The sequence below is a fragment of the Loxodonta africana genome, chromosome 11, assembly GCF_030014295.1.
Source record: "Loxodonta africana isolate mLoxAfr1 chromosome 11, mLoxAfr1.hap2, whole genome shotgun sequence".
Taxonomy (NCBI): Eukaryota; Metazoa; Chordata; class Mammalia; order Proboscidea; family Elephantidae; genus Loxodonta; species Loxodonta africana.
In genome coordinates this window covers 23349669-23372612 of record NC_087352.1, presented here as the reverse complement: position 1 = coordinate 23372612, position 22944 = coordinate 23349669, and the positions used below count along the sequence as shown (strand labels likewise).

General features: G+C 42.5%; 1 pseudogene; it reads left to right on the top strand.

Moving 5' to 3' along the window:
- The first annotated feature begins 724 nt into the window (after positions 1–724).
- Positions 725–22410, top strand: LOC100664157 (leukocyte immunoglobulin-like receptor subfamily A member 6; annotated as a pseudogene).
- The last annotated feature ends 534 nt before the right edge of the window (positions 22411–22944 follow it).

The window sequence follows — 22944 nt, the reverse complement described above, 5'->3', positions numbered from 1 at the left end:
CCAGTGAAGGCAGCAAATAAAGAAGAGAAGTAACCTAGGTATTAGCAAGAGCAGGATGTTGCTACCATCTGCAAGCAGGAAGACACATGGAGAAGCAATATTACCTGATCCCAGCACCAGGATTCCCACTACTAAAGCTATAACCCTGTCTTCATGGCCTTTTCAGGAGATGCTTACAGAAGCATGAGTTCGAGCAAGGATTGGGAAACACCCTCTTTCCTCCTCGTCATCTTCTCTCCAATCTCCTTTGTTCTAAGGGATCTGCAGAACTCTGGAAGGAATCTAGGAAATGCATCCTGTAGGGTCACCCCTGCCCCACCTCATCATACAGATGAGGGAGGGAAAGAATAGAGAGTAAACCTAAAAGCCAAAGAGCTAAGAACAAACACAGAAGGGAATCAGGGCCTCAAGCCAAGAGAGGCAGAAAAGTAGACAGAGATGAGGCAGAGGACCCCAGGCTATCAAAGATTGAGAACTATGCACAGAGAGAATGCAAGAAAACAGGCATAAGAAGGGACTTAGACAGGTTTTGGGAGAGATGGAGGAAGAATGTCACTCAGCAGGTCTCAGGGGAAGGGTTGAGGATGGGGCACTCATTTAAACTCACACCCTCTTTTTTTCTAGGTGTGTTCACAAAGCCCTCCATCTCAGCACACGCAAGTTCCCATGTGAATTCAGGGGGGAATGTGACCCTGTGCTGTCATTTAGAATTACTGTTTGATAAATTGATACTATCCAAGGTCGGCTGAAAGCATTCCCACCAGCTTTTTATGAGGCTCCATGCTATACGTTCCTAGGCTTTTTTTCCATGGGTCTCATGATGTTTGCCCATGTGGGGACCTACAGATGCTATGGTTCTCTTGGTCACTCCTCCTATGAGTGGTCAGCCCCCAGTGACACCCTGGAGCTCATGATCACAGGTGAGTGTGGTCTGTCTAACCTCTGGTCCTTATGTGCCCGGGTGCCTCAAGGGGGGACATGGTTGTTGAACACATTATCCGCACAGAGGGAGAGAGACAGGTAGACAGAGATTAACAAACTCAGTAGAGAGAGAGAAAAGATTAGAAGGATAAAGAGGAAAGCAAAGAACTTCTTATAAGCCAAACAGAATGCAAAACAGACAATGACAGACAAAGAATGTGACCGATGATCAAGACAGATGCTTGAGCATAAGGATGGGGTTCATTTTCCCAGTTGAGGCACCAAGTGACATTTGAGAGAGGTGATTTCCCACTTTAACACCACAGCCCCCTTCCTGTGCCATGAGAATACGTGCATCATACATCCCCTGCCAAACAGATCTCTGGAAGGTCTGAATAGAGACTGGGACACTGTTACTCAGGTATATGATTTATCAAGCTCTTCCACACAAAAGGGAGAGCAGTCACTTCCAACCTTCCACTACCAAGTGTTCACTTCCAACACCCTGACTTACAGGATCATTATGACCTTCCCCTACAGCATCAGCCTGAGGGGCTATCGTGGATCCTATGGAGATTTTGGCACTTTTTAGCCCATAACTTTTCAAAATAGTGAGACCATGAACTCAGGGTTCCAGATGAGGGGCCTAAGGACACCACCATGTTTTCTTTTCTTTTCTCCCCCCCCACCCCCCACATCCCATTCTCCCAGTCTGAATGCCAAGCATTTATAGTAAAATTGTCCCCTTTGCGAATCACTAAAGCAGTCATTTATTGCTCAAGTCTCCTCTTAGGAATTTAGCTCGAACTTGCTCTTACCAGTTGGTCCCACCTTCTTCCCAGGAATCCTGCCCCTATTACCTGGTGACAGGCCTCCCAACGACCACTGCCAATTTGCCTAAACCTCCCTAGAAGATTGCCTAATGTTGGGCCCAGCTTCTGCACTCTGTCCACCTAAGTGGGGTATGAATAAATTACTGTCTCTCACCAGATGATCCCCAAATATGCCTGACAACCTAGAAATAGAATAACAATCACATATGATTTCTGCTATGTGCCAGCATTGTTCTTAGTGCTTTGCTGATATTTACTCATACAAGCCTCATAACGACTTAGAGGTGAATACTATTATTATCATCATCCTGAATTTACAGATGAAGAAGCTGAGGCACAGATAGGTTAAGTACATTGCCCAAGGTTACAAGCTGATAAGTAGTGGAACTAAGATTTCAATCTAGGTAGTCAATTCCATGGAAACCCTGGTGGTGCAGTGGTTAAGTGCTACTATGGCTGCTAACCAAGAAGTTGGCAGTTCGAATCTGCCAGACTCTCCTTGGAAAGTCTATGGGGTGGTTCTACTCTGTCCTATAGGGTCTCTATGAGACCCGGCAGAAATGGGTTTGGTTTTTTTTTGTTTGTTTGTCAATTCCTTCACTGCTCCAAGGTCCTCCCAGGGTAGGAAACATCCTAACATAGGAAGTAGAGCTTTAAAAGTAAGGAAAACATTTTTTTTTTACTTTAGATGAAGGTTTACAGAGCAAATTACTTTCTTATTAAAAAATTAGTACACATATTGTTTTGTGACATTGGTTGCCAACCCCAAGACACTGTACCCCTCTTGATCTTGGGTTCCCCAATACCAGTTTTCCTGTCCCCTCCTGCCATCTCATCTTTGCCCCTGGGCTGGTGTGCCCATTTTGTCTCATTTTGTTTCATGGTCCTGTCTAATCTTTGGCTGAAGGGTGAAACTCAGGAGTTTTTTCAGTACTGAGTTAAAAGTGTGTCCAGGGGCCACACTCTTGGTGTTTCTCCAGTCTCTGCCAGACTAGTAAATCTGGTCTCTCTCTCTTTTTTTTTTTTTTTTTTGTAAGATTAGACCTTTGTTGGATTTGTCATAGCCCCCAATTTTTTCCCAGTCTGTAGGTTCTCTTTTCACTATTTTGGTGAAATTTTCTGAGGTGCATAAGTGTTTAATTTTTAGAAGAGCCCAGTTATCTAGCTTATCTTCTGGTGTTTGTGTATTGTTTAGTTATGGTCTGTATCCTGTTTATGCCATGTATTAGGGCCTCTAGCATTGACCATATTTTTTCTTCTATGACCTTTATAATTTTGGGTTTTATATTTAGGTCTTCGATCCATTTTGAATTAGTTTTTGTGTATGGTGTGAGGTATGGGTCCTGTTTCATTTTTTTGCAGATGAACATCCAGTTTTGCCAGTACTTTTTGTTAAAAAGACTGTCTTTTCTTTTCCCCATATGATGGACTTTGGGCCTTTGTCAAAGATCAGGTGACCTGATTTTTGGATTTATATCTGGGTTCTCAGTTCTGTTCCATTGGTGAATGTGTCTGTTGCTCTACCAGCACCAGGCTGTTCTGACTACCGTAGCTGTATAGTAGGTTCTACCTTATTCTTCTTCAGTAGTACTTTACTTATCCAGGGCCTCTTCCCTTTCCATATAAAGTTAATGATTAGTTTTTTCATTTCTTTAATGAATGCTGTTGGCATTTTGATTGGGATTGCATTGTATTTGTAGATTGCTTTAGGTAGAACTGACATTTTTCACAATGTTGTGACTATCTACCCATAAGCATGGTATGTTTTTCCATTTATGCAGATTTCTTTTGGTTTCTTACAGTAATGTTTTGTAGTTTTCTTCATATAGGCTTTTACATGCCTGGCTAGATTTATACCTAAGTATTTCATTTTTTTAGGGGCTATAATAAGTAGTATTGTTTTCCTGATTTCCTTTTCATAATTCTCTTTATTGGTGTATAGAGCTCCAACTGATTTTTGTATGTTTATCTTGTATCCTGCTACTCTACTGAATCTATTAGTTCAGTAGTTTTCTTGTGGAGTCTTTTGGGTTTTCTATGTATAGTATCGTATCATCCACAAATAGGGACAGTTTTACTTCTTCCTTACCACTTTTGATGCCCTTTATTTCTTTTTCTCGCCTTATTGCTCTAGCTAGGACTTCCAGCACAATGTTAAATAGTAGTACCACCATGTTTTCTGAGGTTCTCCAACATGGCTATTTAGTTCCAGTATTTGGGAAAACCCCACGTCTCTTGTGGCTTCTAGGGGGAGTAAGCCACAGAGACACAGGCAGAAAGCAATAGAAAATCAAGGAGAAACAGAGGCATAAAAAGGCATACTCACACATTTTAATACTTGTATGCCCATACACAATCACACACTCACACTCACAGACTTGCTTACATGTGCACACTCACACATACGTTCTCATGCACACACATAATCGCATACTCACATACTCTCACACACTCAGGCTCAAACACACACACAACCCTCTCTCACACACACACACTCACACAATGAGTCAGGATCATAGGGGAAAAAATGATACGTAGAGAGGAGAGAAGGCATGCAGAGTATACTCTCCAGAATGAGGACAGAGAATCCTTTGTCCATGTCCTAAGGACACCATGAGTAAGATGTGTCTCCTAAAATCAAGATTGCTTTTTCTTCTAGGTCTACACAAGAAAGCTTCTTTGTCAGCTTCACACACCCAGGCAGTGTGGTGATGTCAGGAGAAAAAGCGACCTTGTGCTGCCGCTCAGAGAGCTCATTTGACACGTACCATCTACCCAAGAGGGGAAGGTCCATGAACCCTGGCTCCCTGGAGTGTTGAGTCACAGTGGTATACTCCAGGCTGACTTCCCTCTGGGTCTGTGACCCCAACCCATGGTGGGATCTATAGATGCTATGGGTCTTACCATTGTTCTCCCTATGAATGATCAGACCCAAGTGGCCTACTTCACCTTGTAGTACCAGGTAAGGAGCTTTGTACTAGTCCCATGTCTTGTAACTCACACTAAATTCTAAAGCTATATCTGAGGGGGCTCCTGCTGGTGATAGGAAGAACTTAGGAATTCTAGAGAGAAAAAAGCAATGAGAAATACAGAAAGGAAAAGAGATATGAGCTTGAGAGTATTGTTGAGTATGGTATGGTAGAGAAGGAACTGCCAAACCCCCTTCCATCTCCTGCATGGAGGCCAACCTTGGTGTCTTTGGTATGCAGGTGAATAAAGAAACAGGTCAGAGCAGACTCGTAGGAAAAAATGGTGGCCACAGTTTGAGGAGATGAGAGGTAGCATCAACCCCTGACCATTATTCATTTTCTAGAAGCCCTTCGTGACTTTCCACTCACAGAAAGTGATTTCCCAGCTTGGAAGGACAGATATTGCTCATCTTCAGAGGGAGACAACGTCTCTTGATTATAGGTATCTTTCATCCCGGGAATCTACTATTCCTTTTCTAGATCTTCATATCTGCATTAAATTCCTGTTTCTGGAATCGACTCCACAGCAATGTTTTTTTTTTCTTCTGCAATAACAAATTACCAATAATTTTTTCAAAAATTGCTGTCAAGTCGATTCCATCTCATAGTGACCACAAGTCTAGTGGCTTAAAATGACACGTATGTGTTATCTTCCAGTGCCGGATATCAGAAGTCTGAGATGGATATCACTGATCTAAGATCCAGGTGTCAGGAGAGCTGCATTCCTTTCTTGAGGCTCTAGGGGAAAATTTGTTGCTTGCTTCTTCCTGTTTCTAGAGGATGCCTGAATTTCTTGCTTTGTGATCCCTTCCTCCATCTTCAAAGACAATAACGTTGCATCTCTTTGACCCTTCTTTAGTATTCATATCTCCCTCTGACTGCAGCCAGGGAAGATGTTCTGGTTTTAATGACTCGTATGGTTAATGTGTGAGCGTGTCTTTTTATGCCTCTGCTTCTCCTTGATTTTCTATTGCTTTCTGCCTGTGTCTCTGTGGCTTACTGCCCCTAGAAACCCTGATGGCATAGTGGCTAAATGCTACTGCTGCTAACCAAAAGGTCGGCAGTTCAAGTCCACCAGGTGCTCCTTGGGAACTCTACGGAACAGTTCTACTCTGTCCTAAAGGGTCACTATGAGTCAGAATCGACTCTACGGCAGTGAGTGGGTATGGCTAATTTGGGTCTCCCTGGATAATGAAGGAAAATGTCCTCATCTCAAGGTCCTTGACCTTAATCTCATCTGAAAAGTCATTTTTGCTAGTTCCATTATTTCCATGCTGGTGACCAGCCATTGCCATAAAAGGTTCTAGGGACCATTATTCCAGGAGACCATTATTCTGCCTAACACAACATCTCAAAGAGGGAGTATTCCACTAGGGTTTTCTGGTGGAGGGATTCCAGGACCCCTAGAAGCTCTGAGGTAGATGTTAGAGTGAGGGGTGAACAGGGGACAAACCCTCCAATAAGAAAGGGAATACTTCAGTGGTGCAGAGTTAGGGCACTCACTCACCCCTTCTCTGTCCTATTTCCTAGAAATCTTTGCAAGTACTTGCCCATCAGCAATGGAACCAACCAACAAAACAGGTAAGCAAAGGAAGTTCTTGGCTTAATTCATGGATTCCTGGGAAGACAGAAGTGCTAGTGTTGGCTTTGCCATCTCCCAGCTCTGCTACCTTGGGCTGGTCACCTTCCTTCTCTAATCCTCAGATTCTCTATCAACATTTGACACTGTGTCCAGTGTGGGTACCTCAGAAGCCTTTTAGCCTCTAATGCTCTGGGGCTGAGGTTTTTTCAAAAGGGGATAGAGTGAACCAGTCCCTTGCCCAAGAATGATGCTTATCTTATCTCCATCAGGATCTATGAGGATAGGAATGTTGGGCAATGGGTGGGGATTGAAGGAATCACTATGGATATTGTCCATCTATCAAGGTTCTATGAGCAACAGTTAAGAAAAAGGCCACTGTTCTCATGAACATCATAAAACCGTGATATGTGGAGGGAGAGAAAGAGGTGTAATGAATAAATAAATGGCATGCAATAAAAATGCTCTACATAAAATTACAGTAGAGACATGTGATAGAGAAATAAAATACAGACACCTGGTAGAGAAAGCTTAAGTGGATAATTAGAGTGGGTGGTAAGGGAGACCCCACTGAGGAGGTAACATGTAAGGTATGATCTTAATGACAAGAAAAATCAGTCAAGAGAAGACTGGTTGAAGGATATCCCCAAAAGACAGAACAGAGAGTGTAGTGACAACATGACAATAAGATTAGAGTGTTCAAAGCACCAGTGTGCTTGATGTGTCATGGGTGAGGAGGAGTTGAGAGAGGTTGACAGACGCCAAATTATTGAAAGGTTTATGAGCAATGATAAGTAGTTTGGATTTTATTCTGCTCGAGACAGGAAAACATTAAAAGTGTTTAATTTTTTAAATATCATGATCTGAACCATCTTTTAGAAGGAATATATTGGCAGATGTATATAGAATTAATTTTATGGACTTGAGTAGAAGACACGAGCCTAGTATGAAGCTATGGCAGTCCTTGTGATGAACAGTTATGGTGTCTCAGAAATGAAGTTGGTGGTGGAAAAGGAGTTGAGAGGATTCAGAACACACTCACGAGAAACTCATCAGGAGGGAGATTTCAGAACCAGTTCCATTATCTCTAAGCTGGGTGACCTCTGGGCACATATGTTTCCCCTGAGCCTCTATTTCACTGAATAGGAACTCTTACTTGGGCTAGAAGAGGAAATAGATAGCTGGGCAGAGAGCTTAGTGAGGGAGCATGGTACGGTCCTTGAAAAACGAAAGCTTTAGAGTGAGATTCTCAAGCTCGAATCATGGCTCTGCTATTCAGTCACTAAATTCTCTGAGCCTCAATTTTATTGACTAGAACATTAGACTAAAGTCACATCTCTCTCAGGTTTAGGCTGAGGATATGGGGAGCTTACATTTGTGAAAGTCCTCCTTACCCCTATAGAAGGGGCCTGGTAGAGAGTATGTACTCAACAGATGGTAGGGCCCCTTGCCTACTCCCCTTCTTTCACTGAATACCCCTACTTACCCCACTCCTATTCATCCCTGGGGGGGGGGGTGGCAGTAATCAAGACTCCAGTTCTTCTTATCAAATAAAGATGCATACTCAGGATATTAAAAGACAATCTAAAAAAAACAAAACAAAGAATCCTTTCTTGCCTCTCCTAGATTCTAATGGTTTCCCACAATCTTTGATGTTTCTTGGCTTGTGGAAACATCACTCCAATCCCTCCTTCGTTGTCACATAACTTCCCCTTCATTGTCGCTGTGTCCAAACATTCCTCTTCTTATAAGGACACCATTCATTGGACTAAGGCTCACACTAATCCAGTGTGATCTCATCTCAACTTGGTTACGTCTGTGAAGACTATTTCCAAATAAGGTCACAGTCTGAGGTTCTGAGTGGGCATGAACATTTGGGTGAGTCTGACATTTAGGCCCCAAAATTCACGTCCAGCCCAACATCCCCAAAAGTCTCAACCCATTACAGTATCAACTCCAAAATCCAAAATCAAGCCCAAAGTCTCATCCAAATATCAACTCAAAAAGTTCCAAATCTCATCTTGTAATTCATTTAAATGTGGGTATGATCCATCCCGGGCAAAAGCTCCTCCCTGCCTGTAGACCTGTGAACCCTGAAAACAAATTATCTGCTTCCAAAATACAATGATGGGATATCCATAGGATAGACATTCCCATTCAAAAGGGACAAATTGGGAATAAAAAGGAGCCTTGGGTACCAAGCCAATATGAAACCCCTCAGGGAAAATTCCACTATGTTTCAAGGACTGAGAATAAGCCTCTGTGGTTGATGCTTTATCCTTTGGACTTCTTGGTCTGAAAACACCCCTTCATTCCTGACCTCTGTTGCCACAGTGCTACCCTATCTGGCATCCGCGTCCATGCTTCTGCCCTTGGAGTTAATACAGAATTTACAACTAGTACCATGCCTAAAAGGAAGCCCTGTGGCACTACTATTAAGTGCTCAGCTGCTAACCAAAATGTTGGCAGTTCAAACCCATCACCAGCTTCGAGGGAGAAAAGGCCTGATGATCTGCTTCGGTAAAGATTACAGTCTAGAAAACTCTATGGGGCAGTTCTACTCTGTCCTATAGTGTTACTATAAGTAGAATCGACTCAACAGCACACAACTAAAAAATATTCAGTAAGAGATGCATTTCATTTTTCTTCTGCAAACATTTCTGTAAAATTTATATATTAGTCTGGCAGGGGAATACTGCATATTGCAAATTGAAAGATGGCTATGACTAACAAAAGTCAAAGATGTGTTAAAATCATGTGATTGTGTAATTTAGGAAAATGAAATTTCATACCTTAAATAGGAAAGACTATTCTTTTACATGGTTTACAAGTCAGACCCACAGCACCCACCATCCTTAGGGTGAGAAGAACTGGTCATCTTCCTGTGTGGTCGTCAACATGCAAAGCTTAGGGACTATGATGTTGGGACTCTGCCCACCACTTCCTGTTAATTTTTAGACTTTGCTGGGCTCCCGCCTCTTATCTAACAGAAACTGCATTATGGACTCTAAGTTCATCAGCCTCCTATGTCTTGCTAAATCCTGAAAGGGAAGGGAGGAGAGGGCTATGGTGGAAAACCCTGGCCTGAAAAACTGGCATCTTCATTGCCTGGGTGAACTCATAACCTGGGTTCCTTGGAGTTGGGAGCCTATGGGGGCCTGGGATTCAGTGGCTCTTCAGTGTCACTGCCACTTCAGGTTTGTCATATTCAAAATATCCAAAAGCTTATGTCCCTGAGCTCCAAAATGGACTTTTCAACAACTTCACCATAAGCCCTGTAACCACAGCACATGCAGAACATACAGATGTTCTGGATATTATAGAGATGAATCATCTGTAATGTAGTTTACCTTCCAGGATTCTGCCTGAGCCAGAGGATCTGGACACAAGTGAGTGAGCCACTTACCGCGTTAGCTGAATACAGGAAAGAGAAGGGAGCAAGGAGTTGGAGCTGATGGGATAACACTGAGGGACCTGTGGCTGAAATTCTAGCAGGAAGTTGGCATACCCTGTGGATCCTAGGGTCTCAGATTTTCCTGAACACTCTACCTAGACACCTCACACTAGGCTAAGCCCAGCTCTGCATTTGTATGAATGAGACTGTGACATTCCAAAGCTCAAGTATCTGGAATGAATTTCTGTAACCTCTGTAAGAGGGGAGAATCAAATGCTTGACCCAAAGAACCCTCTGAGGACTAGGATCTAACATGTATTCTCCAGTCTGTCCATGAGATAGGGACCTGCAGGGCATCTCACTGGCACTATCTCAGGGGAAGGGACTGGTTCCCAGACAGGGATCCACTGAACCTTGTATGGCATATTCTGGTGTAGGACAACAAATTTTTAAAATCGCGTTTCATATTTTACCTTATATTCTTATCAAGTATACCTGTCCTCACCTATGCTCATCCAGAGACTTCACCAAAAGAGTAAAAAGATTACCTACAGATTGGTAAAAAGCTTTTAGCTATGACACTTCCGATCGGCACCTGATCTCTAAAATCTACATGGTACTGCAAAAACTCAACAGCAAAAAGACAAATAGCCCAATTAAAAAATGGGCAAAGGATATGAACAGGCATTTTACCAAAGAAGACATTCAGGCTGCTAATAGATACATGAAGAAATGCTCACGATCATGAGCTACTAGAGAAATACAAATCAAAACTACAATAAGATTCCATCTCACTCCAACAAGGCTGGCATTAACCCAAAAGACACAAAATAATAAATGTTGGAGAGGTTGTGGAGAGACTGGAACACTTAAGCACGGCTGGTAGAAATGTAAAGTGATACAATCACTTTGGAAATTGATTTGGTGCTTCCTTCAAAAGCTAGAAATAGAACTATCATACCACCCAGCAATTCCACTCCTTGGAATATACCCTAAAGAAATAACAGCCTTCACACAAACAGATATATGCACACCCATGTTCATTGCAGCACTGTTTACAATAGCAAAGAGATGGAAGCAACCAAGGTGCCCATCAATGGATGAATAGATAAATTATGTATATTCACACAATGGAATAAAAAAAAAATACTACATAACAATTAAGAACAACGATGAATCTGTGAAACATTTCATAACATGGAGCAATCTGGAAGGCATTATGCTGAACACAATTAGTCAAGTGCAAAAGGACAAATATTGTATGATATAAGAACTCTAGATAAAGTTTAAACGCAGAAGAAAATATTCTTTAATGGTTACGAGGGTGGGGAGGGAAGGAGAAGGTTAGTCACTAGCTAGATAGTAGACATAAATTTTTTTAGGTAAGGGAAAGGCAACACACAACACAACGATAGTCACTACAACAGGACTAAACCAAAAGCAAAGATGTTTCCTGACTACAACCAAAGCCTTCAAAGGCCAGAGCAGCAGGGATGGGAATTTGGGGACCATGGTTTCAGGGGACATCTAGGTCAATTGACATAACAAAATGTATTAAGAAATTGTTCTGCATGGTGAGAGGTGTCTGGGGTCTTAAATGCTAGCAAGCGGCCATCTAAGATGCACAAATTGGTCTCAACCTACTGGAGCAAAGAAGAATGAAGAACACCAAAGACATATGGTAGATATGAGCCCAAGAGACAGAAAGGGCTACATAACCAGAGACTCCATCAGCCTGAGACCAGAAGAACTAGATAGTGTTTGGCTACCACCAATCACTGCCTTGACAGGGAACACAACAGAGAATCCCTGATAGAGCAGGAGAAGAGTGGGATGCAGATCTCAAATTCTTGTAAAAAGCCCAGACTTAATGGTCTGACTGAGACCAGAGGGACCCTGATGGTCATGGTCTCTGGGTCCTTTGATAGCCCAAGATTGGAACCATTCCTGAAGCCAACTCTACAGACAGGGATTGGCCTAGACTATAAGATAGACAATGATGCTGGTGAGGAATGAGTTTCATGGCTCAAGTAGACACTTGAGAATATGTCAGCAACTCCTATCTGGTGGCAAGATGAGAAGGAAGAGGGGGACAGGAGCTGGTTGAATGGACATGGGGAATACAGGGTGGAGAAGAGAAATGTGCTGTCTCATTAAGGAGAGAGCAGCTAGGAGTACACAGCCAGGCGTGTATAACTTTTTGTATGACTGACTTGATTTCTAAACTTTCACCTAAAGCACAGTAAATAAATTTTTTGAAAAAACTATACTTGTCTTCATCTCCCATGTATAATTTTCACTGTTATAGAAAATTGCCTTTAAGAGAAGCTTTGCCTACAAGATAGAAAATGATACTGGTTAGGAGTGAGCTTCTTGGCTCAAGTAGACACATGAGACTATGTGGGCAGCTCCTGTCTGGAGGGGAGATGAGAAGGCAGAGGGGGACAGAAGCTAGATGAATGGACACTGGAATACAGGGTGGAGAGAAGGAGTGTGCTGTCTCATTAGGGGGAGAGCAACTAGGTGTATGTAGCAAGGTGTGTATAAGATCTTGTATGAGAGGCTGACTTGGTTTGTAAACTTTCACTTAAAGCCCACAAAAGAATTTTTTTTAATAAAAAAGGAATTTAAACAAACAAAAACCAATGCATCACAGTTTTACTCTGACACACAGGGTGTTTTTTGTTTTGTTTTGTTAATCATCTTCCTATGTAGTCCAAGATTGAGCTTTTTTAGACAATAGATCAGTTTCCTTGGGAGAGAGTAAAATAAAAAGATAAATAGTGCGGGCTCTGGCATTAGGTTCAAACCCTGGGCTACCAAATTTCCAGCTGTGGGACTTTGGTCAAGTTACTTACAATTTTCTTAAAATTAAAATGGAGATTATGATAACAATAATGTATCTACCTCAGAGAATTGCTGTGAGAATTAAGTTAGGTTAATTAGGTTACTATGTAACCTATAGTAAACATTCAGGAAATGTTATTATATTTTGATTGTTGTTATTACTCTTGTGATATATTAAAATTAATAAATATGTTTACAGTGCACCATTAAAAAAAAAGAAAGAAAACTTTGCTCATATTATTCAGCCATAAAGACAAATGAACTTCTAATTCATGCTACCACAGGAACGAACCTTGAAAAGATTATGCTTAGAGAAATAAGGCAGACACAAAAGCTCACATACTACATTACCTCACTCATATGAAATACCTAGAATAGACAAAAGCACAGAGACAAAACTAGATTAGTGTTTGCCAGGCTCAGTGGAGAGGAGAATGGGGGAGGTGTTGCTTTTACAAATGAAAGTAAAACGAGAAACTCAAAAAGAGACAGAGGTTGCACAGCCTACTATTGTAATTGCTGATAATAAGTGGTACACCTGTAAAAAATTGAATTAGCAAAAGTTGTGTGATAAATCAGTTTACAACAATGCCAAAAAAAAAAAAAAAGTAGCTTCTGGGGCTGCTTATGTACAACGAAATACTTCATGGGATTTGGTTCCTTGGTTTGGAGGATTATGGTCATGCTTCTGTAAAGATTACAGCCTAGGCTGGGCCAAGATGGCAGAGTAGTCAGAGGCTTCCAGTGAACCCTCTTACAGGAAAAACCCAAAAAAGCATTTACATTTATGACAAGCTAGAAAAAAAAATTTTTTTTTTTTTTTAGAAAGCCTGAACATCAAAGGCAAGGTTAGAAAATGGACTGAGCAGCAGGGAGAGGGAGAGACAGTTTAGAAGCGGAGAGGAGTTGCCAGACCTGAATTGCTGGAATCCCTCAGGCACCATTCCCAGGGGTGGCTGTGGTGGGCTGGTGGTAGCATTCAGCAGCAACTTCCTCCAAGAGAAACAGCCAGCCGCATAGCCTACTCACACCTCCGGAACCAGAGAAGAGTGAAGCTTTCAGCAAAAGCTAAGTACTTGCGTATATTTTAGCATACCCCAGCCCCCAAGCTAGCTTTGGTGGCTGTCGATTTCCCTCGGCCTGAGATAGGTCTTGTTGCGTGTTTTGAGCCACTCTCCTGGACATGGAGAAGGAATAAATTCACAGTTGGGGAAAAGATAATCTGCCAGCTCCACTAACCTGGGGAGCTCAGGACAGAAGCAGCTCCTGTCCAGGCATAAATGGTCTGTGGACTTTGAATACCTTTTCCCTCTGCATGGACCTGTGTGCCTATTTCAGAAGAATAGGCCCTTGTTGGCAGACTGCAACTGTTTCAGCTATGTGGTGGGGAGGTGGGTGTTTGATGTTTGACACTGTTTTGCCTATTAAATAGGGTCTTCACTTACCCCCATCAGGGGCCTAAGGACTCATAGCTACACTCAGGTCACCCAGCCACCCACAACAGGGGTCCAAGGATAACTGGCACCTCCCAGTCCTTACAAGCAAAAGCATTGGGTGCCCATGATCCATCTGCAGAACCCACCTGCCTGTGTGCTGTAGGGAACAGGGACACATTTTCCTCACAGACAGTCAGGGGACGGTTATCAGCTCCCTGCCTCGTTCAGAGCATGACCCCCTGCTGCAACTACATACCGGTGCCTACACCAATCCCTCCACCCCTCTAAGACTGTAGGACAGGGCCTGTACCACACACTTGATGACCAACTACCTAGACACCTGAGCTTAATCAATACAAGAAAAGTGAATGGACTCCTAAGCTCATATACCTGGTAACAGCTTTAGCCATCTGGCGACTGGACATTGGAGCTTCAAAGGCAAAAATAATCAAGCTAGCTCACTCAAGCAACCTATATGGACATAGCAAAACAAAACAAAGCAAGAAGCTAGGATATAGGAAGCAAACATAAAAGAAACTAATACAATAACTTATAGATGGCACGGAGACAGCAGTCAATATCAAATCACATAAAGAAGGAGACCATGATAGCTTCAACAAGCTCTCAGAACAAAGAATCAAGAGATCTTCTGAATGAAGATGCATGCCTGGAATTACCAGAGGCAGAATTCAAAAGATTAATATACAGAACTCTTCAAGACACCAGGAAGGAGATCAGGCAATATGCAGAACAAGCCAAGAAACACACAGATAAAGCAGTTGAAGAAATTAAAAAGGTTATTCAAGAACATAATGAAAAATTTAATAAGCTGCAAGAATCCATAGAGACAGCAATCAGAAATTCAGAAGATTAAAAATAAAGTTACAGAATTAGACAATTCAATAGAAAGTCAGAGGAGCAGAATTGAGCAAGTGGGCAGCAGAATTGGTGAGACTGAAGATAAAGCACTTGGCACCAATATGTTTGAAGATAAATCAGATAAAAGAATTTAAAAAATGAAGAAACCCTAAGAATCATGTGGGACTCTATTAAGAGAAATAACCTATGAGTGATTGGAGTACCAGAACAGAGAGGGATAACAGAAAATAGAGAGAATTGTTGAAGGTTTGTTGGCAGAAAACTTCCCTGATATCATCTAAGATGAGAAGATATCTATCCAAGATGCTCATCAAACTTCACATAAGGTAGATTTTTAAAAGAAAGTCACCAAGACATAGTATAATCAAGCTTGCCAGAACCAAAGATAAAGAGAGAATTTTAAGAGCAACTAGGGATAAATGAAAAGTCGCCTACAAAGGAGAGTCAATAAGAATAAGCTCGGACTACTTGGCAGAAACAATGCAGGCAATAAGGTAATAGGATGAGTTATATAACGCACTGAAGGAAAAAAATTGCCAGCCAAGAATCATATATCCAGCAAAACTGTCTCCCAAATATGAAGGTAAAATTAGGACATTTCCAGTTAAACAGAAGTTTAGGGAATTCATAAAAACCCAACCAAATCTACGAGACATGCTAAAGGGAGTTCTCCGGTTAGAAAATCAATAATATCAGATATCAACTCAAGACCAGAACACTGGGCAGACCAATCAGACGTCAACTCAGATAGGGAAATCACAAAAATGAACCAAGATAAAAAAGCACTCAAAACAGGGAAACAGCGATGTCATTATGTAAAAGAAGACAACATTAAAACAATAAAAAGGGACTAAGAAATGTAGTCAGAGATCTTTCATATGGAGAGGAGGACAAGGCGATGTAAAGAAATAAAAGTTAGGTTTAAACTTAGAAAAATAGGAATAAATATTAAGGTAACCACAAAGAAGACTAACTATCCTACTCATCAAAACAAAATACAAAAAAATAGAGACTCAGAAGAAACAAATTCAACAACAAAGAAGAGGAAAAGACAGTATCTAAAGATAAACTACTCAGCACAAAAAATTAAGTGGGAAAAACAAACTGTCAACAACACACAAAAAAAAGATATCCAAATGACAGCACTAAAGTCATACCTATTTGAAATTATGCTGAATGTAAATGGACTAATTGCACCAATAAAGAGGCAGATAGTGGCAGAATGGATTAAAAAAAACACAATCTGTCTATATGCTGCCTACGAGAGACACACCTTAGACTTAGAAACTCAAACAAACTAAAACTCAAAGGATGGAAAAAATACATATCAAGCAAACAACAATCAAAAAAGAGCAAGAGTGGCAATGTTAATTTCTGACGAAATAGACTTTAAAGTAAAATCTACCACAAAGATAAGGAAGGACACTATATAATGATTACAGGGACAGTATACCAGGAGTATATAACCGTATTAAATATTTATGCACCCAATGATAGGGCTGCAAGATACATAAAACAAACTCTATCAGCATTGAAAAGTGAGGTAGACAGCTCCACAATTAGAGTAGGAGACTTCAACACACCACTTTCCGTGAAGGACAGAACATCCAGAAAGAAGCTCGATAAAGACACGGAAGATCTAAGTGCCACAATCAACCAATTTGACCTCACAGACATACACAGAACACTCCACCCAACAGCAGCCAACTATACTTTCTTTTCTAGTCCACATGGAACATTCTCTATAATAGACCACATATTAGGTCATAAAGCAAGCCTTAGCAGAATCCAAAACATTGAAATATTACAAAGCATCTTCTCTGACCATAAGGCCATAAAAGTAGAAATCAATAATAGGAAAAGCAGGGAAAAGAAATCAAACACTTGGAAACTGAACAATACCCTGCTCAAAACAGACTGGATTATAGAAGACATTAAGGATGGAATAAAGAAATTCATAGAATCCAATGAGAATGAAAACACTTCCTGTCAGAACCTCTGGGACACAGGGAAAGCAGTGCTCAGAGGTCAATTTATATCAATAAATGCACACATCCAAAAAGAAGAAAGGGCCCAAATCAAAGCATTACTCCCACAACTTGAACAAATAGAAAGAGAGCAACAAAAGAAACCCTCAGGCACCAGAACAAAGCAAATAATTAGAGCAGAATTAAATGAAATAAAGAACGTAAAAAAACAATTGAAAGAGTTAACAAGACCAAAAGCTGGTTCTTCAAAAAAATTAACAAAATCAATAAACCATTGGCCAAACTGACAAAAGAAAATGACGTGGCTGAAGTAAAGCTTTCAGGAACTTCATCTGCTGATGTAGCATGACTCAAAATGAGACAAAACAGCTGCAAACATTCATTAATAATCAGAACATGAAATGGACATTTTTATGCTGAGAACTTCTATCTTTTCATACATTTCAAGAGTGTTTGCCTTTGCTTCAGGGTGCTGGTTACAAAATCTGCTTTAAAATCTCGGTTAACTCAACGTTGATTTTTTTCCTTTGTTGTTGAGTTTTTTTCTTGGTTCTTTGTATGTTAGTGATTTTTGACTGTATTATATACAATTTTAACATTATAAGACATTGGGTGTTAAAACCATCTGAAGAAAGTGGAACTTTATTTATCATTTGATTGGTATTTTTGTTTGTTTTAGCAGGTTATCAATCTGGTTACGTTTTGACTCCAAATTCCAACTTACCTCCAAGTGATGTAGTCTCTGTATCAGTTCAGTTTTCAAAGCCTATGCTATGCTATTTGTCTTCTTCTATTACTAGAAAACCCTCAGCCAATATATGTGATAACTGCCAGTTCGTGTCATTCTCTCATTCCTCTCCTCTTAAAACTTATAAAAGATATATTTTGGGACCGAATTACTCTATTTTTCTTGTCTCAAATTTTATGCTTTTTGGGTTCTATTTTTACACTTTGCTACATTTTGAGATACTTCTTGAGTATTATTTCCCAGTTACTAAATGGTTCATCAGCTGTCTGCTGTCTATTAGAGAATTAAACTTTTGAGTTTTTTTGTTCAATGACTGAATTTTTTCTATACAACTTCCCAACACCTCCTTTTTCTCTAAACATCTCTCCTTCTATCATGGATGCCACTCCCTCCTTTAACTCTTTGATTTAAAGAATGCTTATTTTTAAGTCTCTTCCCAATTTTCTCTATTATCTGTCTTGCCTTGATTGAGAAACTCTACAATTACTGAGCTGATCAGTGTATTCTTCATGACACAGTTTGAACTCATACACTTTGTCATTGTGCTAATCGTTCACACAAGTTATAATCAATAGTCTACTGGGCTGTGAAGCCCCAAACAGGTGACTCTGCTGAAGTTGCTTCTGACTCATGGTTTGTATGTGTTCCAGACTCAATGTCCTACACAGAGTTCTGCATACATTATTCAAATCTGTCCTCATACCATACATGGAATAGCCACTGGTGTGTGTACATACTCAAGTGAATATTTTTCACCCATACCCTAGGGAAGGGAGATGAATTCTGGCCATGACCCTAGAACAGTGAGCAGAGAAATTGCAATTCTTATTCATAAACAGGCAGTAGGTACATAGATTTCAGCTTCAAACCAGAAGTCCAGTATCACCTCTGGGCTTCCCCTCCTGTCCCCACACAGACATAGTAAACCAGGTCCTATGACCCATTCCCTGCTACCACACCACAAGACTACCCAGCACTGGCACCTGCTTACTTCAAAGGATTCACCCTACTTTTCTAGCACGTTCATCTCTCTCATTTGTTCTGTCTGTGGGAACATAATTTAAAAACATTTATCCACCATCCCTTGTGTTTGGAGCAGAAGTGGTCAGTGTGGTGCGACTTTGGTAAGTCCCTTGATGTGAAGTCTGATACCACGCTCATCTCAGCATCCACTTGTCTTCATCTGGCCCACGAGACCATGCCAGATTGCACTCCTTCCACGTCTCAAGCCCCATTGGTTCCTCACAACAACCCCGAAAGGAGAATTCATTAGCACCTTACTATAAGGAGGAAAACGAGACTCAGGAAAGGGAAGTCACCTGCTCAAGATATACAGTAAATGTGACAGCAATGTCTTCAATTACTATTTCTGAGTTTGCCTTCAACCAGTGCTCTTACACAGTTCCTGAAGAAAGAACCCACAGTATAAGGTAGACCGTTCTTCCCCGGGAAGAAAGAGGCACTGATGAGGCAGAAATACTTCAGAGGTTTTGAAGGAGGGTGATGAAAAGGCTGTTACTTATAGAAATAGGGAAGTCAGGTGAAGTGTTTGGGAGAAAAAAAATTTGCAATCCCAGACCAGGAAGAAGAGCTGTACTTTCTATTGGGAGACAATGAACAATCTTATAAACACCTCCCTATACCTTCTTCTTCACTTGGGGGTCATCTACTCGGTGATGGTCTCGCTGCCTTCTACAGTCAATTAAGGAAGAGAATGGGATAGCCCTCAGTTTTTTACTGTCTTCCACTTCACATTCAATCATCAAAGCTAAATAGCTCTGCCCCCTGAACCTTGTTGTCCATGCTTCACCATGTTCCATGCTCAGCTGAAGATGAAGACATCTTGCCTGTACCATCACAAAGCCTCGTTCCTGCTTACCTTCTCTGTTTCCCCACTCCCTACTTAAGTACATTCTTCTCACTGCACGTGCAGAGAACTCTTCGAACAACCCTACCTGGCTCTTCCTTTCCCTGGTTCAACTGTTCCACAAGTTTCTATCTTCCTCAAAAAGAGATCCAAGTACTTCCACCTGAGATTTAAAGCTCTTGGTAATCAGGCCTGAGATAAAACTCTCCATCCCCAGCAAACACAGTTTACCTCTCTCAACCAAAAACCCCATTTCCGTCAGTTGATTGCAACTCATAATGACCCTACAGGACAGGGTAGAACTGCCGCACAGGGTTTCCAAGGAGCTCCTGGTGGATTCAAACTGCCAATGTTTTGGTTAGCAGCCAAATGCTTAACTACTGCGCCACCAGGATTGCCCCCCCATCAAAGTTCTCACAATTAAGCAGACATACATATAAAGACACACACACTGAATGAACTATTAACAATTTTGTGCCTTTTCATGTGCTGCTCCTTCAGCCACTTTGAACAAGGCAAACTTCTTTCCAACCTCCCAGACTAAGAAAAAGGCCAAGAAATGTCCCTATCTCATTACACTGAACTGTAAATTATTTGTGTGATAAGCTGTGTATAATGGTTACATAAGAAATCCACATAAATCACGTAGAATACTGATAGGTACTTCACCAAGGACCTAAATTAATGTTGGAGTTTTATTATTGTTTATTATTAGTAGAACCCTCCTGCATTCCATTCTCTGCACAGCACTGGTCTTCCTAAAACAGAAAACTGTCCATATTATCCTTTGCTTAAAACTTTCCATTGCCTTAAAGATAAAACCCAAAATAATTTCATGATGCACAAAACTCTGTGTAACCAGGGCCCCGTGTCCCCTGATTGTTCTCAGTTCCTACAACGGCCCAAGCTCTGTGTCGTGGAGGAAGTCCTTCCCTCAGCTCTCTCGGTGCTCATCCCTAATGGCGTCACCTCTCCTCCTCCACGTCTTCCTCACCCCCATGATGCAGGTACCTGATGTCCACCAGTTAGTCTCATCGTCCCTTGTTTTGCTCCCTTTCTACAGCTTGGCAAAGCTGTACTAAACTATCCATTGTCAAAATATTTTAGTGTCTGTCTTGTGTTCATCTGAGCTCCATGAATCCAGGAAGGAATCTATGTGCTTCATCAACGAATCTCTAGTATCTGCCTCCCTGACCGGAAGTGGTAAATGCTCAATAAAACTTTTGGATTGCCTGGCTGGTGGAAAGAAGACAGAAAATTTGCATTTATGGGGTCTCCAAAAAGGGAAGTGACTTGCTCCAGTTCATCCAGCCTCTGTAAAAGGCAGACTCAGGATTGGAACTCAGATTTGGTCTGAAAGGTTTCCAAAGAGTCTGCTATGTCCTCAACCCCAACATCTCAGGAGAGCAGAGCCAGGCCACAGAGAGGGGCTCTTCCTCTTTCTGTGAAGCCGTTGATGAGGAAAACACATGACACGTAACACCGGGCCTAAGACTTGTCACACCTTGTGCATGTCTGTCTTGCCAGGCTCTGTGGTCATTGTAATTTGTCTGCAGCGCTGGAAACCATGCAAGGCACTGCCACAACTCAGACCCACACTTCCCTTCTGTGTCTTGGTAAGCTTGGGGGAAAAGGGTGAGGGAAGAGGACCCCCTCCTCACACACAGGTCCTGGTCCCTGGGAGACTCCAGGGACTCAAGAGGCTCAAGGGAAAGCTGAGGCTTTGAGAGGAGGAATGCTCTCAGCCTCATCTCAGTGCTCAGGGGCCCAGACCACAAATGTTGCTTCTGTGTGTAGGAGTCAGCATGAGCTTCTCACAGGGAACTTTTTCACAGGGCTGTGCTGGGGGGAGCAGAACCAGGTACAGACAGGTGAATCATCCCCAGAGCCCCCAGCTCCAACCTCTGGTCAGCACAATGAATGCCTCTGGGCAGCTTAAGGGGAAACACAAAGGGTCTGAGTTGGTGGTGACCAGGGTGGGAGGAGCATTGAAGTGAAAGCTGGGGGAGTCCAGGGGAGAGAAACTCCTTGGAATTCCAGGTCTCGTTCCTTTCCAGGGTCCCTCCCCAAACCCTCCCACTGGGCTACTTCAGGCCCCATCATCACCATGGGGAGCTCTGTGACGATCTGGTGTCAGGGGTCTCCACAGGCTGATACCTACTGGCTATATAAAGAGGGGGTCACTCAATACTGGGATAAGTGGGCCCCATGGAATTATGTGGATACGGTCAGTTTCCGCATCGAATTCATGAACACAGGCCATGCACGGCAGTTCCAGTGTGCATATCAGAGCTCAAGTGGCTGGTCAGGGTGGAGTGGCCCCCTGCTCCTTGTCATGACAGGTAAGAGGGAGGAATCAGGACATCCCCCTTCACTGTGAGCTCCTCCTCAAAGGCAGAATGGAATGCAATGTGGCCTCAGGGGAAAGGGAATCTCACAGACTACACCTGTGGGGTAATGTGGACTGACTCTACCCTCCCTTTAATTCAGCTCCCTCCTTCTCTTTCAGGAGCCTACAGCAAACCCTCCCTCTCAGCCCATCCAAGCCCTCTGGTTGTTTCAGGAGGGAGTGTGTCCCTCTCCTGTAGCTCAAAGGACAGAACAGACACTTTCTATCTGCTCAAGGAGGGAAGATCCTACCCTCCCTAACGAAGGAAATCTCAGTTCTCTGCTAGGAGGCACCAGGCCACCTTTCCCGTGGGCCCTGTGAGCACCTATGATAGGGACACCTACAGATGCTGTGGTTCTTTCCACTCCTCCTCCCACCTGTGGTCACACCCCAGTGACCCTCTGGATCTCAACGTCACAGGTGAGGGAGACCCAACCCAACCCCATCTTTTCCAGGGGCTCCAAAATGATAAATCTAGGCCACGTGCCCAGGGGAGCCCTGGTCATGATGGGATGATTGTTGACAGTGGTCTACCAGAGGCAGAATCACAGGGGGTGTGAAGGAGACCAGTGTGCACTCATTGCAGCCCCATGGACAGTGGGATGTGCATTTCCTTCCATGCCACTGTCCCCTCTTCTCTGGGGCTGCACAGAAAGCCCTCTCTCTCAGCCCAGCCTCACCCTGCAGTGTGACTCTGAGGCCTGCTATGACAGGTTTGCTCCGGACAAGGACAAGAAGCTTTTACCCCACCCCACCACCCCCAGTGCCTTGACAGGCAGCACAGTCCCATCTTCACCCTGGACCATATGAACCACACCCACAAGGAACGGTACAGGTGCTATGGTGCGTGCAAACTCTTCTCTGGGTGGTTGGCCCCCAGTGATCCCCGTACATCCTGGTGGCAGGTATGGACTCCTGCCCAGCACGACATCCAGGCAGGCTGCTGAGGTGTGGACCCAGAGTCTCCCCTGGTAGAGATGGGGTCAAGGGAGACAGGGTCTTGGAGCAGAGATGAGATGGTGGCTTTGATCTCGGGATGAGTGTGAGAAAGGGAGAGTGAGAGACATAGGGATGAGAGAGACCACCACATAGAA